The sequence below is a fragment of the Pinus tabuliformis genome, chromosome 1_2, assembly GCF_031772625.1.
Source record: "Pinus tabuliformis cultivar Carrire ecotype Pingquan chromosome 1_2, CPIR1, whole genome shotgun sequence".
Classification (NCBI taxonomy): domain Eukaryota; kingdom Viridiplantae; phylum Streptophyta; class Pinopsida; order Pinales; family Pinaceae; genus Pinus; species Pinus tabuliformis.
In genome coordinates this window covers 545613655-545618676 of record NC_142298.1, presented here as the reverse complement: position 1 = coordinate 545618676, position 5022 = coordinate 545613655, and the positions used below count along the sequence as shown (strand labels likewise).

At 36.4% G+C, this 5022-nt stretch overlaps 1 pseudogene; it reads right to left on the bottom strand.

Annotated features, from left to right (window-relative positions):
* Positions 1–668: 668 nt before the first annotated feature.
* Positions 669–2347, bottom strand: LOC149206751 (endoglucanase 23-like; annotated as a pseudogene).
* Positions 2348–5022: the final 2675 nt, after the last annotated feature.

The window sequence follows — 5022 nt, the reverse complement described above, 5'->3', positions numbered from 1 at the left end:
GTCCATGTGACATATCACACATGTCAAGCTATTAGTAGATGCATTTAAAATAAGGCCAAGTAAAATCAGGCAATCAAGTTCTAATTAAAATCCCATAGATGCCTCACATCTCACCAAACAAAATGAAGATCAATTATTATTGATAATTATAAAACAAGGGAAGGCACCATATAATCAAAAAGCAGCAGTGACATCGCAGATATGAAAAAGAATTCTAATCCAAATCTATAAATCTCTTGCAACTTGCAATACAACTTTTTGCTGCAATATCATGAAATAGAATAACCCAAACCATGTCCTCATTTTATAAAGGTATTTGAAAGACAGTTTTCTGCTACAAATTCTTACCCAATAATAAAAAGAACTATATGCTGCTTGATCAGATGGCATGTGTGAAAAATTATTGTAATACTCTTTTTTCACATTTTATAAAGGAGACACAATGAGGCAAACCAGAATGTATGGATTCATTCAACCTGTTTCTAGAAACATTCGTGATTTATTTATTGAGAATCCATAATGAAAAGTTAAATGCCACCCTCTGAGAAAATTTAAAGAAAATGAAAAGTTAAATGCCGCCCTCTGAGAAAATTTAAAGAAATGAAAAGTTAAATGCCACCCTCTGAGAAAATGTAAAGAAACGTGTCAGGATTTAGCATCTCTGGAAATCACGATGGATGTGCGCTGAAAAATGCAAGCGCGCCAACGAGAGGAGCGTTGATGTACATCTTGGGCTCTGATTGCCGAAATTTTGTTCGATCGTCTGGAAACTGGTCGTGTTCATCTGGTCCTCCAATAACTGCTCCCATCAGAAGATTAGGATTGGAACCATTTCTATGGACGTAACGAAACCCACTTTTGCATGCAATGAATTTCGGGTGATCGACAATAGAAGGCAGAGATGAGGCTCTATGATGAATCCGTCGGGGAAGCGGGAGCCATATCCCACCATGTATGATAAATTCAGAGGATTATCCCCTAATATATAATCAATCTGCAACTCCATAATGGCGATACACCAATGTCAAATGCATTCTTGACTTCTACCAAGAACCAATTATAGTGAAGTAGGTGGTGCACCTACCTGTCGTTTTGGAAAGGCGCGAATCCTTGCCGGAGTTACCTCCACGCCCCCACACCACAACACTCGAGACACGTCGCTCAGGTACTTGGCATACGTTAATGCCAAAAACGATACAGACGTCGCAATCTTCATATTGCTTACATTACTTTTGTATATGAGCCCACCTGTAACACAACATCTCTCCAATTAGCTTATTCATCTTCCCGCAGCAGCACGATGTACACAACAAACATACAAAATCCCGTGAAAAAAGAAAGAGAGTCTATTAGGGGAACCTGGTGCGTATTGAACATGTGGTCGATAAGGTGTTTGAGGAAAGAGGGCACAAATGAATTTGTCAGCGTATCCCTTGTATGGTTTTAAGAACCATCCATTCCCGGACAAATACTCCTGCGTATAAAAAGTTACACGAGTATAGATGGCTTTGAAATTCAATACAGTTGATATGAGCACCGTGAAGCTGCATGGAGTGATTACCTTGGTGAGCAGTACATGAATGCCAACATGCTTATTGTTCCATCCAAATTCATGTAACTCCTCATTGTCTACCAGTGTTTTGCCATTGCTATCAATGTACTGCAGATACGAATTGTTGGCTGATGCTTTGTGCAACCATGCAGCAGCCCACAGCAATTCATCCTGAAATCCCCATTAGTATTAACTGGAAGTTAGGTTGGGTATTTTGACGGGACTTTTCCGAGTGAGAATAAATGAAACAGAAAACTTACTTGGTATCCATCAAAGCCGCAGTTAAATGAGCAAACTCCAGACTTAAGGCTGTCACAATAAGATCCCATGTATCTGTCTGCAAAGTCGAAGAGCTATGGAGGACAAATACACGTACGAATGGAATGAATAAGTATCGTTCTACTTAAATTCAATATTAATGGCATTACCAATCTCACCACCCATTAAATGACCGAACTCCAGCACGCTCCAGGCTAACAACGTAGTACTAAAAGCCATTGGAAACGTAAATTTTACGTTGTCGCCTGCATTGTAATATCCTCCAACCAAATCAACCTATATTCACTTCAGTGATTAGGTCATTGAAATCATATGAAAAGCTGAACCATGCAACCAGTTATCTGATCTGCGGGTTTAAAGCAGAGCAAAAAATTGCATACATTCTGATCAGATCCATCTTTAAGGGCATTCAATGATCGAAAGCATCTTACATGGAGTGCCAATGATCGCTTTGCCTCTCTTTGCTGAACAGAGAATGAATTCCTTCCTTCTAGTGAAGGAGATGAACGTGGGCATTGAAGCGTAGAAGGGCGCAAATGCATTGGTGAAGAGAGAGGAAGTGGAAAGAGCGGTGAGGGAATTAATGGAAGGAGAGGGGGAATGGAAATGAAGAAGGGGATGGCAAAATTGAGGGGAAGGCCCATCATTGAGTTACAATTGTCTTAAGGATGGAAAACATTCCAATAATCTGAACCGCCTACAACATTTTTCACTGACGATCTAATGGCTGGAGTTTATTCCATTGTCTAACAATCGATCTAAGGGCCCATAACGAAACACCGAGACATGGAGGGGAGTTCCTTCCAGAGGAAATGACTTACGGCGTAAATATATCCCGTCGACTATTTGATGCCTCATCGTTGGATTTTGATTGTCTAATTTGTTGATTGTTTGGCAGGATGTCGTGGGTTATCCATTGGACATCACGTCAAATGATTGATAGAGTATTGATCTTCTTGTAGTCATTTTTCTGAATAGAGGCTATAATCGGATATTTGATGGCCATTTTTCCCACCAATTATTCAATCAAGTTCTACCGACAAGCTTGGAAAATGAGGCCTCTCAGAGTCACGATAGAATTCTATTGAATGTCCAACACTCGATCATTATATTTTAGTGAACTTTGTAGTAGTGTTACAATTTTACCATCACTCATTAATAATTCATGGATGACATTAGTTATTTAGTGAGCCAACTATTGAAGATATATGGGCATTAGATCTCTCTCAAATTTTCATGTGGCCTCTGGCATGATGATAAATGGGGAGAAATCTAGCATGTGTTTATTCAATACCAATAATTTGGTGCAAAGGAATTTGGTGAGAAATATTGAATTTTAAATGGGTTCCCTACCAAAATCATGGGAGAAAATTTATGGTTGAGATGGCTACAGGGAGGTCAAGGGTTGTGGAAACTAATATGCAATAGGAAATGCAACCTAGTGATCACTCAAGCTAATAAAGTGCAATAGTAATATTTCCCATCAGTGTCATTAATATGCAATATAGCATTGGAACAAAAACCTTTTATACAAGATAACCTGTTCTAGGAGATTAGAGATGATGGAACAACCAAGTTTTGGGAAAATTATTGGAAAGAAAGAAATATCCTTGCAAGATTAGTAGTGAGAATGGAAACACGAGATAACTAGGACGAGGACATTTTTCAGAGGAATAACAAATTATGGATACATAACAAAAAGAAAGAAAGATTCAGGTAGTGCGAGGCAGGACAAGATGAGATGGGGATATCAAACATAGGTTTTGTTCACCATAAAATTATGGAAAATCTCAAGGAAATCTGAATGGATCCCCTCTGATCGAATATTTGGGAACGAAAGTTATGGTCAAAGGTAGTGAGCTTCCTATGGTTAGTTGGCTGATGTCGACTCGTAACATGGGACCTTTTGAGGAGAAAAGGCTACATAGGACCATCATGGTGCCCCATCTCTCAACAATATGAGGAAATAATTAACCATCTGTTCAAAACTTTTGTAAGAATGGAAATTCTCTAGTCGAGGATTTGTAGCCATTTTGGCTATTTAGACTACTCACCTAAGAGTTTGTGGGAAACAATTGAATCTTGGAACCCCTCTCTTTTCAAAAATCTGATTGTGAATAAGTCTCATGGTTTGGTTTTGGGTTTCCTTTTGTGTAACGTATGAAAATGACATAATAGAATCATATTCAAGGATCTAAATAACACATAGGATTCTATATGGAAATATAAGAAGCTTAATATGAAGGAAATGATACTTACTAAGAAGTAGGAAGAAGACGATCGGAATGTGGAAGGAAAGGAAGCTCAAATTTTATGAGACTTAGAAATATTTCAAAATATGGTGGCATTGGATGACTCTCAGTGGGTTAGTGGTCTTGGCCTGTCTCCAACAACATTTTCCCTTCCTCCATAAGGATTTATGAAGCTTAATTTTTATGTCGAAAGAATAATGAATATTGGAAATCCATGGTGTAATCTTCGGATGAATTCATACAAGAATTTAGCTGAATATATATATACTGACAACACATCAATATCAATATGTCACTACATCAATTTATAACAATATATGAGTTTATACATGTGCTCAATTTGACGTGGCCTAATATAATAGGTTATTGTCTAGTGAAGTTTGTTCAATGGGCATGTATTTTGGTGGATAGTGTGGCTAGAATCATTGAAAATGGGTCTATAAAGGCTCTAATCTATGACTGAATACATGATGGTATGGATATACATTTTGTTCTAGTTGGTATATATACTTGTATATATACCATACATATACCTAGTGTATATATCAATATAACATCTTAACATATATATTGATATCTCACAAAATGGTCATTTCGTCTATTAGTTAGACTATGTCTTTTATTTATGGTTGAGAGTGATAGTGAAATATACTTACCACATCTTTTCATTTGTAATGTCAACAAAAAAAAATCTAGTAAACACAATGAAAGTGAGATTATTGGTGTTTTATAATGTATTTAATTAAAAAAACCACAAACCAAATAAATATGCTTATTTTTCTTTTTAATTATGATCAAAATTGTTTTTTATTTAGAAAATTGGAAAAAAAATCAAATTTAATATAAAAAAAGATCTTCATATACTGTGACTCTTTTAAATTGAAAAGCTTTTATTAATTTTAAAATATAAAATTATTTAAATACATTTTTAAAAATAAT